Source organism: Psammomys obesus, unplaced genomic scaffold (assembly GCF_907164565.1).
Source record: "Psammomys obesus unplaced genomic scaffold, mPsaObe1.curated_primary_1811, whole genome shotgun sequence".
NCBI lineage: Eukaryota > Metazoa > Chordata > Mammalia > Rodentia > Muridae > Psammomys > Psammomys obesus.
The window spans coordinates 28,977,432-28,991,472 of NW_026596117.1; the positions used below are offsets into that span (position 1 = coordinate 28,977,432).

The 14,041-nt window shown below is 42.1% G+C and overlaps 1 pseudogene; it reads left to right on the forward strand.

The window, feature by feature from the left end:
- The first annotated feature begins 5,234 nt into the window (after positions 1-5,234).
- LOC129692788 (sperm motility kinase X-like) lies at positions 5,235-6,864 on the forward strand (annotated as a pseudogene).
- The last annotated feature ends 7,177 nt before the right edge of the window (positions 6,865-14,041 follow it).

Consider the following 14,041-nt stretch of genomic DNA (forward strand, 5'->3'; position numbering starts at 1 on the left):
TTCAAATCTAAGGTATTCAGGAGAATGAGCAGGATGATCATGAGTTCAGGACTAATCTGTGTTACTCAGAAAGTTCCTGATTCAAAAAAAAAAAAAAAACAAAAAACAAACATGGAGCTGTACAGATGTGTAAGTTGGTAAAGTACTTGCCACATAAAATGACAACCTGAGTCATTTCTCAGCACAGAATACAGAGATAGAGTGGCATGCACCAGTTATCCCAGTGCTAGAGAAATGGCCACTCAGGCTAGCCAATCGGTGAGCTCCAAGTTTAGTGAGAGATCCTAACTCAAAAGAATAAAGCAACTGAGGAAGACACTGACCCCGGCTACACAAGCATTCACACACACATTTGCATATATACACATGCAAAAAAATTGGATAAAGCAAGTAACATGAAATATAACTGATAAGGAAAACTATTATAGCAACAAAAAATTTTAAAAATTATCATATTATCCACAGATTCTAATTCTGGGTCTACAGTCAAAAGAACTGAAAGCAAGGACTCACAGAGATAATAATACAGCCATTTACATCCTTTTATTTTATAAACAGCTGTGGTTATAGTGTATCTTCACAACAATAGAAAAATAACTAAGACAGAGAGTATCTCAGCAGCCCCAATCTGGTGCTGGAGACCCAGGGAGGTCCAAGGGAGCTGCCAATTTTCAGTGCACATTGGAATCCAAAAGTAGCTTCTGACACCAGCTAAGGGAGGACAAAGAACACTTGAACTTGCCTGTGAGAGTTACAACAAGTAGACAGAGAAGTACCAGCTTCCTTCTTCTGTGTCTTTATAAAGACCACCTTTGAAGGTGTGGCTCATTTAAGGTGGATATTCTGACTCAAATGATGCAGACTTAGGGTGAGTCTGTGCTTTAGAGAATTCAATCAAGGAAAATCCCTCTCAGGTGCACCAACTACCTGGATTTCAGTTAATGACTTTATTTAAAATTTATTATTTATTCACTTTACAACATGATTGCAGACCCCTCACTACTCTCCTCCTATTCCCACCCTTACACACCCTCACACCTTTCCCCAATCCCATTCTCTTCAGAGAAAGGGAGGTCCCTCATGGGTACCAATCCACCCTGGCACATCAAGCTGCTGAAGGACTATGAGAATCCTCTCTCACTGACACCAGAAAAGGCAGACCAACTATGGGAAAGGGATCCAAAAGTAGGCAACACAGTCAGAGACAGACTTTGTTCCAATTGTTAAGGCACCAACATGAAGGACAATCTGCACCTCTGCAACATATGTGTTAGGGGGCCAAGATCTAGCCCTTGCATGCCCCTTTGGTTAGTGATTCAATCTCTGTGAACCCCCACAGGCGCAGTTTAGTTGACTCAGTAGGTTTTGTGGTATCCCTGACTTCTCCAGCTTCCTCACTCCTTCCTCCCACTCTTCCACAAGATTCCCCATGCTCCATCTATTGTTTGGCTGTGGGTCTCTGCATTTGTTTCTATACACTGCTGGATGAAGCATCTCAGAAGACAGTTATGATAGTATCCCATCTGCAAGCAGAGCAGAGCATTATTAATAGTGTCAGGGGCTGCCTCTCTCCCATAAAGTAGGTCTCAATTTGGGATGGTCATTGGTTGCCTATTCCCTCCATCTCTGCTCCATATTTATTCCTGCACTTTCTGTAGGCAGGAAAGATTTTTGGTTGAAGGTTTTGTGGGTGAGTGACTTCTCTCCACTGCCTCACTTTACTGGAAGTCCTGCCTGGCTACAGGAGATGGGCACATCAGGCTCCATATCCCCCACTGCTAAGAGTCTCAGCTAGGGTCACCCCCATAGACTCCTGAGAGCTACCCTCTCAGTTAATTCCTAGTGTACTCAATCTGGTAACAAAGATTAGCTACCACAGTGTCCTAACACCAGCCCAAGGACACCATCATTTCTTCTTCACCGGAGTCTAATGAGAAAGGAATTGATGTTCTTGAGTGGACAAATGCTGAGCTTTGCATGCAGAAAGCCACTAGAATGTTAGGAAGCAAGTGAAAAGGGAATCAGGCTACCTGCCCCCTAATGGATGAATATCAGTGTCCACAGCCCACTGAAGGACAACACTTTGGAGCCTGTTGCTTAAGATGGCAAATGTACCAATGGAACACTGGGCCCCAGCAGGTGGCACTGTGTGGGGGAGATGTGGACCTTAGGAAGCGGAGCCTTACAGGAGGAAAGGGGTCATTGGCAGCAAGGAAAAAGTGGATAGAACTAGCTGGCTCTGGTCCCTACTGCTTCATCTATCTGCCTTTCCTGCTACCATGCCTTCCCTGTCCTTGAGGGCAGGAACTGAGGGAATCAGTGTGGCTGATGGCCAGACATGACTAGGTCATTTCTTGCTCTGAAACCACAAAGAGTCATTGTGAGGAATGGTGGAACCTGGCCACAAACAGAACTCACTAGGCATAGGTTTGATCCCATAAGGAGTGGTAGCTCTTGGTGACTAGGTTGGGTGGTTGGAGAGTTGGTAAGTCCCTAAAATGGCAAGCTCCCCTAGGACAACCAAACCTGTTGACCTCTGCAAAGGGAGTTTCCTTCTGAGGCTGTTGGTTTTGTGGCTTTCACTTTTATTTGTTCATTTATTGGTTTCATGTATGATTCTGCTTACTGTTATTTTTCTTCATAACCCCCCCATTTTTATTTTTGTATTTTTCATCTATTTCATTTTCACTTTGAATTTATTTCACTATCACAGTATTTATATTAACTACACAACATGAGTGATCTCACAGTGACATTTGCATACATGTATATGAAGAGCATCGAATGCATTCCCATGATCAGACTGCCTACTGCCCACCCCTTCCAAGTCCATCACTGTTTCATTTTTTGGTTCAGCAACTTACTTTCCAAGTACAGGCCACGTCCCAGGGACTCCTCTTCAGAGGACTCATGTACACACTGGATGGTCTCTTAAGGAAGAACACAAATGTGTCTCTGGGCTTTAGCACAAAGGCTCCTCCTAGCTGGTTATCTCAGGATCTTCTTGGTAGGTCAAGCATCATGGGTCCACAAAAGGGAGAGTCAGATCCCATCTTGTGATGATAATTATGGAACAGGGCAGCTAAACAAGAATTTAAGGAGAGAATAAGTGTATGTCTAAAAGGAGCTTGTTCTTTGAGGCCGGATGGGACTTTCCTTGGTGAGACTTACCATGCCCTGTCTCTCCAACCTACTTCTGTCTTTCTCTCTGCCTGCAGCTGTACTTAATAGGGTTATCTTGTGTTTTAAGGAGGGCGATTATGGCACTAAGGTAGTGTGTTATCAGGCACAGGAGGTGAGGGCAATAATGATTTTGAAGCAAAGGATCCAGCCTGTGCTCTTGAATTCTGCTGCTCATATAGCTCAGAGAACATATTTAGGAACAAAAACTGCCCAGTGATGGTATTATCTGCCCAGCACTGCACAGACCCCAGGCCCCAAAATAAATACCTGTCTTTTTGGAAAAACAGAGGGGACTTTTTATTGTCAATGCCCTGTACCCAAGTTTACATGTCTAGGCTTGGATGAAACTCCTTATTCCAACATTAATCTTTTCATGTTTGGGGAAAGGCAGTGGGTAACAGAACCTTCATGATTCAGCCCTTCAGGTCCATTCCTTGTTCTGACATCACAAAGAGCCATTGTGACATCTATCCACTTAGGCTCTGGCTGAGCCTGCCTCATGTCTTACAGAGCAGAAGCTCTTGTTGGTTGGAGAGCTAACTGGATTTCTGCACTCATGAGAAATTATACTTGGACATTTAGAAGTTGTTGGACCACCATATTGTAAGTTTCTTCTGTTTTTTAACTTATAACATTTTATTATGTTTATTTTAAGGTTATGAATATTTTGCCTTCGTGTATGTCTGTGCATCACATGTCTGGTGTCTGCTATGGAAGTCAGAAGAGGGAGTTAGTTTTTTTTGAAGCTTGAGTTATAGATGGTTTTGAGCCACACTGTGGGTGCTGGGTATCAAACCAGGGTTCTCTGGAAGAACAGGCAGTAGTCTTGATGGCAAAATCATCTCTCTAGCCCTTCCAGCATTTTTTTGTTTGTTTTTTGTTTCTTTGTTTTATCTCTATATTTATCTTTGTATTTTTAAAATTTTGGTTTATTCCTCTTGTCATATTCCAAGCATTTTCTAGGTATGTAAAAACTGAGTTATATAAGCAATTTAATTGTGACAATCACAAGAACATGGGTAATGCACTTTGATCACACTCATCATGTGATGAACCTGAGCTGTTTTGCTTTCTTTCATAAGTATTTCCGTCAGGTTATTTATTTGCTGGGTTTCTTCTTAAGTTGAACTTGTATATAGAAATTCCTCAGTTTTTTTCTATATTTTCCAATTCACAAGATGGCCCTCTCAGTTTTAGAAGAAAGATTTATTTGGCAGTAGGGTGGTCTGGAGAGATGGCCCTGCAGTTAGGAGCAAGGACTGTAGGAACTAGTTTTGAATCCCAGCACTCCCGTGCCAGATCATAACTACCTGAAGGATCTGATGCCCTCATATTAATAAAGGTATATTGAAAGACATTATCACTATGTTAAGTGATGTGTTATGCCAGTGAGTGTACTTGTGTGTGGGTGTGTGCACATGTGTATGGATGTCCTCAGAGACCAGGAGTGTAGGATCTCCTAGAGCTGGGGTTGGAGCAGTTGTGAGCCACCTGGCCTGGGTCCTGAGAACCAAATACAGGTAAGTCCTCTGCAGACCTGTTGGACTCATGAGCTGGCTCCCAAACTGGACACAATGGGTCTCTGGGGTGTTTGTTGTCCTATAAGCTTCTTTTGCATCTGATTTTATTAGTACCTACTCTCACAGTACACTTGACCTCAGGGATAGAGGATGGCTGTCCTTTATCATCAGTGGCTCTTAGTTTCTAGAACCTTTGATTTGTTCATCCAGTTTTCAGTTGATTCCTGTCAAACCAACCTGTCTTGCTGCACAATGCTTTGGAACATATTTTATTCTGACCTGCCTAAGCCTTTAAATACCCAGTTAGGTGGTCTGAAATGTGTCTGAGCCCTTCCTTCCTTCCTTCCTTCCTTCCTTCCTTCCTTCCTTCCTTCCTTCCTTCCTTCCTTCCCTCCCTCCCTCCCTTCCTTTCTTCCTTCCTTCCTTCTTTCCTTCCTTCATCTTTTGGATGTGGGATTTCATAGCTATACACTTTCCTAGGCCCTGATTTTAACTCTGTCAACTTTCTCATTGAAAGTTGGTTCTAGCTATATGAAGGAGGGCCTGACTTTGAAGCAGGGTATGGAGGCCTGCTACTCTGTGGAGGACACCTTTAACACTGACTACAAGATGATGATGAATCTGGGTCAAGGACATTTTTCAGAGGTCAAACTGGCCTTCCATGTGCCCAGTGATCTGTATGGCTGTAAAAATTCTTAGAAATAAGAAGTACACCTCCATTATTGACAGTGAAATCAGTGTTATGAAATCTCTGAACCATCCTAACATAATCAAGCTGTTTCACATGGTTGAGACAGAAGAGACCACCTACCTGGTGATGGGGGATGCCTCAGAGGGAGAACTGCTGCAGCACATCCTGGAACTGGGGTCTTTACAGGAGAGTGAGGCTCAAAGGATATTTACCCAGATCATACACATAGTAAGGTATTGCCATGGTAATCATGATGTCCGAAGAGACACAAAAGCCAGGAATATCCTCATGGACTGCAGGGGGAACACCAAGCTGATCAATTTCAGCCTTACTGTTAAAGTAACTCCTGGGCGGAAACTGTGGGGATTCTGCAGCACTCTGCCATATTGTGCTCCAGAACTCTTTGCATGGGAGGAATATGATGCTTACTTACCCTATTGCTACGTGGGCTTTAGGTGTGCTCTTCTTCTTCATGGTGGACAGGCACTTCCCTTTCCAAGCTAAGTCTTTTGAGGGCATGAAGAATGAGATCACCTCAGGCAACTTTAGCATTCCTTACCATGTTTCTATTGATATTTTCAATGTCATCTTCGAACTGCTGAAAATCAATCCCAGCAGGAGGCCCAACATCAAGGAGGCGGCCCCTGATCAGGGCAGGCGAGGCACATTCACCACCTACATCTACACATAGTCTGCTAGGCACCCCAAGCCCTAACATTGTCGGGACCATGAGAGTCATGGGCTTTAAGCCGGAAGAAATCATCAAGTCTCTGAGAGACCAAAAATACAATGAGGTGATGGCATCTTACCTCATAATGCAACACCTGTCACCTGGGGGAGACTGGCCATCACCAGGTGAATCCTGTGAAACTCAGGCAGCCAGACATTGTCCCCCACGTGACAGATCCTCACACCTTTCCTGGCTTCCTAGAGCTTCACCTTACCATATAAGGCCCAGGAAAAAGAGAAAGGGAATTATTCCAGGCAGCCTGCCAGATGCCATAGCATGTGTGCCACCCTGTGCTGCCAGCCCGACACACACCCTCTCCACCTATCCTATGTGTGATATCCTGTGGCTAAGTCACTCAAGGGCAGAAGCCTGAAAATGAGTGTGTATTTCTCACAGGTTGAGTCATGCAACAGTCTCAATGAAACTGTCCAGCCACCTCTGGCTCTATACAACAACTCTTCTAGACCATCCCAGAATAAGAATTCAAGTGACCCAGAGAGCAATATGTTCTGTAATCACCAAGCAGAATACTGGAGTCCTTGGAGGAAGAGTATAGATCAAGCCTCATAAGCTCTTCCTGTGGGGATTTGTTAGAGATGATGACCATCATAGAGGTAGAGTTGACTATAATTGCAGAGGAAAAGACCCTTATACTGGAAGATATTGATGATCAGGAAGCAAAATTTGCCCTGAAAGTGAGCATCACCCATCAGGACACCATCATGCTGGAAGAGACCTAGGTGTACTGCATTATGCCAGACACCATCATGACAGAAGAGACCGAGGAGGACACCATCTTGCCAGACAACATCAAACTGGAAGAGACTGAGGAGGATACCATTATGCTGGAAGAGACCAAGGAGTACTCCATCCTGCCAGACACCAGCATGCCAGAAGAGACCGAAGAGGACAATATCTTGCCAGACACCATCACACCGGAAGAGACTGAGCAGGACACCATCATACCAGAAGAGATCATCGTACCTAGACAGCCTCAGGATGCTGGAACAGCTTCCCCCATAACTGTTATCAATGCTAGAAGCAGGTGAAGAAGACAATCATGAACAGCCTCAAACATCTGTGTACTGCTGCATGCCACCTCCTAAGTCAAGGCTTACCTCATGTAAGAACATGATTCCAATGAAAAGGGACCATAAAATCACCCTCAGCACCAGGTGAGTTCATTTACTTCACTTCATTTTATCCACTTTTCCTTTTGTCCTTTATGACTAATGATAATTTGCCCACTTATGGCACACCTGTGAACTTAACCTGTTACTTCAGAAAGACCAATCCCATGGAAATCCCGGAAATGTGTCCTCAGGTTTTTTTTAGCAACAAGTGAACTGTATACATATGCTGATAAAGCAGGGAGAGGAGCAGTTGCAGCATGGGCATAGGCAGCAGTTTGCTTAGAGACCAGTAGGGCACTTTGGTGTCGCAGGGCCAACACAATAATTGCTATGTGCTTCAAAGTCACTAAGAGTCTCCTACCTGTGTCTTTCTGTTTTGAAGTCCTGAAGCCTCAGCTCTGTGATTTGTGGGCCACGGGTTGGAGGTCAGACTGGATGAGATTTGGAAAATGCCTCAGGGAAGTCAGGCCAGACATCCAGGAGCCAGTGTGGTCATGAGATCCACCCCAGTGCAGATCTGTCCAGGTAAAATCCCAGGCCAGGAGGGGCTGGCTTTCCACTGGGTCTTCCTCAGAGGAGAAGGGCTGAGATGAGAGGTGCTCTAAAGCTCTCTGTGGAACACTAATCCCTTGCTCTCTCCCCCAGCTTGCATAAACATCACAGATTTCCCTTTGGGTAGTGATTGTCCTTTGCTCCCTGTTTCTTGAAAGGGATCATGATCTTTTATAACTGCCCCAAGATAGGTTCCCAGGTTCAGAATGAGACCTACAAGCATCCTGAAACTTTTAGAAGGAATCTTTTAGAGGGCAGCCTCCTGCCATCCTTTTGCAAGGGCCCTGTACCCACACACATGCCAAACCCATCACAGGTTACATTGCTTGAGTCCTCAGACCGAACTCAGAACAAAGTCTGGAAAAATGGCAGCCTTGGAGTGACTCCAAAGTCAGTTGTGCCCTCTCCTGACACCAATTCTACCCTCTAGGTACTCACCTCTTGCATAACTATGCTTGTTCCGTCAAGGCAACCATTCACATTGGATCCCACACTCACCACCACATGCCACACAGTGAGGGTGTGATAGGTGTCCTGACAAGTCTAACTAGAGACTCTATGTTGGAGGAGCAACCTGCTGTATCCCTGCCTCATGGCAGCCTCAAGCCTCTACCTCCTGTATGCACTCAGCTGGACAGATCTTAAGGCTGCTTCCATTTCTTCAAGTCTCCGCACTTTGCCTAATCTTCAACAGTTTCTCCCTAGATTGTGCCAACAACTATCACAGAGTGAGACACACAGAAGTCTGTGAATGACATGTATGGCCCATCCCACCTGGTGTCTCCCTGAATTTGAATGCAGGACATTTTTCATTGTCTGGCATTGTCATCCTACTTGGATAGCCTCTATATTCAACAGCTTGTCCCCATAACGTACTTTCACTGTGGAAACACATCCGTGTTTCTCATCTGCTCTGTCCTCTGAGTGACTCTAAGCTCATAGCATGCACATTTAATATGGCAGATGGATGTGTGTCATTTCGCAGAATTTGGAAAACAAAGGTGTGTACACCATTCCATAGGTGTATACCCAGGGTTTCAATGGGCAACTGCTTTAAGTTCTGGAAAGGCTGATTGTGTAATTACACATTTATTGGAAATAATGGAATTCTGGGGATACCTTCACAAATGAAGACTGATAACGCACCTACATATGTATCTAGTAAGATTAAGCAATTTTTTTATATTGTAAATCAAATCTAATGTTATCTAATGTGATTAATAATAATAATAATAGTAATAATAATAATGTACTCATATCTAAACTATACAAGAACTTTGTTTAATAATGATCACTTTCTACCAACATTATGGTTTTGGCCAGGCTGTCCAGGTATCTTCATCTCAATTCTACAATTGAAAAGTGAGAACTAACAGTATCTACCTCATGAAAATAAACAAGTCTGTCCTACAACATGTCATGCAATATGGCTCCTACTCTTTCAATGCTAATTAGAACCCCATAAAAGGACAGGGGAGCAGAGGTCCAGTAGTGTCTCCTTACTTTGAGTTTCTGGGCTTCTCCTCGCACCTTCAGCAGCTCAGTGATAGAGTCCACAAAGCCCTGGTAGAAAGTTGCACATTTTATCAAGTTCTCAGTCATGATTGCGAATGCATGTTTCATCTTCTCCATGAAGTGTCCATGGTCCTAACCAACACAGACCTTTAAAGAGATAGTGGAAAGAAGATTTCAGTACTTATGAGGAGAAGAGAATAAGAAGCCCAAAGAAACTTCTATAAAAACTAAATTGTCAGGATACATAAACCACCAACTGCATCCATGCTGTCCTCACGTTAAAGAAGTGGGTTATTCTTTTTTTTTTTTTTTTTTTTTTTTTTTTGCTTTCCTTTGCTTTGCTTTGTTTTTGGAAATAAAAAAAAATGTTGCTTTCTAATTCACTTTAAAACATATGGCACAACATTAGACTGTCATCACAAAGTAAAAAGACTTGAAGTACAGCTCCTGTCCTTTTCTACATTAAGCTCATCTAGCAAAATGCAATTTCAAACAATCCAGTTACTCCATGACTCCACCCAAGAAGCAGAATATTATTGGAGAAAAATCATACAGCCAGGCTGCCTAGATTCAGTATAACAACATAGCTAAAATTTAAAAGAGTCATTCAAAATTACTAGAAATTCTACAAGGAATATCCCTTGTCCAAAATGCTTGAAAACAAATGTTTCACATCGGAGGAACTGGAAGAATATCTATACAAGTTATCTTATATATAAGACTCAAATCCAAACACACAATTCAATTTTTCTATACATAACTTATAGTATGAAAGCACATCTATGCAATATCTTAGTGCGTTAGAGTTTTGACAATAACATGTCACACACTTGAGGCCAACCTGGCATTTTCCACTCATGACAGCTGTCATATATTTCTTTTAAATTTTTTATTTAACTTTTATTAATTACACTTTATTCATTTTGCATCCCCCCATAAGCCCCTCCCTCCTCCCCTCCAGTTCCCAACCTCCCCCCACCTTTCTGCATGCATACCCCTCCCGAAGTCCACTGATAGGGGAGGTCCTCCTCTCCTTCTTTCTGATTTTAGTCTATCAGTCCTCATCAGAAGTGGCTGCACTGTCACTAGGTTGTTTCCTGTTTTCTTCTTCTGATGTCCATCCTCTTTGCCTTTCAGGATGGGGATTGAACATTTTAGTTAGGGTCCTCTCTTTTGCTTAGTTTGTTTAGATGTACAGATTTTAGTGGGTTTATTCTATGTTGTATGTTTATATGAGTGAGTATATACCCTGTGTGTCTTTTTGCTTCTGGGACAACTCACTCAGGATGATCCTTTCCAGGTCCCACCATTTACCTGCAAATTTCATGATTTCCTTATTTTTCATTGCTGAGCAATACTCCATTGTATAGATGTACCACAGTTTCTGCATCCATTCTTCAGTTGAGGGGCATCTGGGTTGTTTCCAGCTTCTGGCTATTACAAATAAAGCTGCTACAAACATGGTTGAGCAAATGTCCTTTTTGTGTACTTGAGCCTCTTTTGGGTATATGCCTAGGAGTGGTATGGCTGGATCTTAAGGAAGCACTATTCCTAGTTGTCTGAGAAAGAGCCAAATTGATTTACAGAGTGGTTTTACAAGTTTACATTTCCACCAGCAGTGGAGAAGGGTTCCCCTTTCTCCACAACCTCTCCAGCAGTTGTCACCTGAGTTTTTGATCTTGGCCATTCTGATGGGTGTAAGGTGAAATCTCAGGGTTGTTTTGATTTGCATTTCCCTAATGGCTAATGACGTTGAGCATTTCTTTAAGTGCTTCTCTGCCATTCGATATTCCTGCACAGAGAGTTCTCTGTTTAGCTCTGTTCCCCATTTTTTAAGTGGATTACTTGGTTTCCTGCTTTTCAGCTTTAGTTCTTTATATATACTGTATATGAGTCCTCTGTCACATAATGGGTTGGTGATGATTCTTTCCCAATCTGTAGGCAGTCGCTTTGTTTTGATGACAGTGTCCTTTGCTTTACAGAAGTTTTTCAGTTTCATGAGGTCCCATTTATTGATTGTTGCTTTTAGAGCCTGTGCTGTTGGTGTTCTGTTCAGGAAGTTTTCTCCTGTACCAATGAGTTCTAAGGTATTCCCCACTTTTTTTTCTAGCCGATTTAATGTGTCTGGTTTTATGTTGAGGTCTTTGATCCACTTGGACTTCAGTTTTGTGCAGGGTGATAAGTATGGATCTATTTTCATTTTTCTACATGTAGACATCCAGTTGGACCAGCACCATTTGTTGAAGATGCTATCTTTTTTCCATTGTATGGTTTTGGCATCTTTGTCAAAAATCAGGTGTCCAGAAGTGTGTGGGTTTATTTCTGGGACTTCTGTTCTGTTCCATTGATCCACTATTCTGTTTCTATGCCAGTACCATGCAGTTTTTATAACTGTTGATCTATAGTACAGCTTGAGATCAGGGATGAGATACCTCCAGAAGATCTTTTATTGTAGAGGATTGTTTTAGCAATTCTGGGTTTCTTGTTACTACGTACGAGGTTGAGAATTTTTCTTTCCAGGTCTGTAAAGAATTGTGTTGGCATTTTGATGGGAATTGCATTAAATCTGTAGATTGCTTTTGGTAAGATGGCCATTTTTACTATGTTAATCCTGCCAAGCCATGAGCATCGGAGATCTTCCCATCTTCTCATATCTTCCTCTAATTCTTTCTTCAGAGACTTGAAATTTTTTTCATACAAGTCTTTGACTTGCTTGGTTAGGGTTATACCAAGGTACTTTATGTCATTTGTGGCTATTGTGAAGGGTGTTGTTTCTCTAATTTCTTTCTCAGCCCTTTTGTCTTTTGTATACAGGAGTGCTACTGACTTTTTTGAGTTAATTTTGTATCCTGCCACTTTGCTGAAGGTGTTTATCAGCTGTAGGAGTTCCCTGGTAGAGTTTTTGGGGTCACTCATGTATACTATCATATCTTCTGCAAATAGTGATAATTTGACTTCTTCCTTTCCAATCTGTATCCCCTTGATCTCCTTCAACTGTCTTATTGCTCTAGCAAGGACTTCCAGCACTATGGTGAAGAGATATGGAGAGAGTGGGCAGCCTTGTCTTGTACCTGATTTCAGTTTTGATTGCTTTAATTTTCTCTCCGTTCAGTTTGATGTTGGCTTGCTGTATATTGCCTTTATTATGTTTAGATATGTGCCTTGTATCCCTAATCTCTCCAATACTTTAAACATGAATGGATGTTGGATTTTGTCAAATGCTTTTTCAGCATCTAGGGAGATTATCATGTGGTTTTTTTCTTTCAGTTTGTTAATATGGTGGATCACATTGATGGATTTCCATATATTGAACCACCCCTGCATACCTGGGGTGAAGCCTACTTGGTCATAGTGGATAATATCGTTTATGTGTTCTTGTATTCGGTTTGCAAGTATTTTGTTAAGTATTTTTGCATCAATGTTCATAAGGGATATTTGCCTGAAATTCTCTTACTTTGTTGAGTCTTTGTGAGGTTTAGGTACCAAGGTGACTGTGGCTTCATAGAATAAGTTTGGTAATGTTCCTTCTGTTTCTATTTCATGGAATAGTTTGAAGAGAATTGGAGTTAGCTCTTCTTTGAAGGTCTGGTAGAATTCTGCCCTGAGCCATCTGGTCCTGAGCTTTTTTTGGATGGGAGGCTTTTGATGACTGCTTCTATTTCTTTGGGGGATATAGGACTATTTAATTGATTTACCTGGTCCTGATTCAGCTTTGGTAAGTCAAATTTATCAAGAAAATTATCCATTTCATTTAGATTTTCAAATTTTGTGGTATATAGACTTTTGAAGTAAGTCCTAATGATTGTTTGGATTTCCTCAGAGCATTTCATATTTGAGATGTTTGAATTAGGAATGCCCCACCCAGGCAAGAATCAATGTCTCAAAAAACAATCCTCATGTACTTTCTCCTGCCTCAGTGGTCATCCCCCCCTCTCAACCACAGTTCTAACTATACACTTCTGAAAAAGGAGGGAACGGAATACACTTATCCATTTCCTCTCCCTTCATGAAAATCAGCCAAACTGCATGCATCTGTACTTCCTCCTCTATATGCCCTCCACAGAGCTCATCTGCAGCTAAGCCTGCTTGTTATTTCAAAAACTTCTGTTCTACATTATGTATTTTCCCTCTCCACCAGATTAATTGAGTGTCTGTAAAAATCCCATAGAAAAATTTGCCCTGAACTAAACATCTTCTCCCAGCTACCACCTAGTTCTCCTGCTCTCCATCCTAGCAAAACCTTTTTTCCTTTCTTTACTTCCCACTAGAACAAGTATTCACTTCACTCCTCTGCTGGGGCACAGTCTTCTTCATTAAACACTCTTTTCAGGAGAGTAACCACATTAATATGGATTTAGCCTTACATTGAAACACCTTCTCAATCTCCCTTCTAGAGCCCCCTCCTCTATTACACTTTTCTATGCTCTCTCATCAAGCAATCTCATGGCTCAAAAATACCACTCATATACTAATGATTTCCTAATGTATAACCTACAAATCAGAACACTGTCATAATTCTAAACTCAAATACCCTGTTACTAACCACTGACCTACTGCAGTTGGATTATTAAAAGCCATCCAAATGTCCTGAAGACAAAAAAATTATATATATATTTGTCAGCCTATCTCCATTCCCAAAGCAGTTCCTTCCAGCACCCCCAAAAGAAACACACACACACACACACACACACACACACACACACACACACACACACAC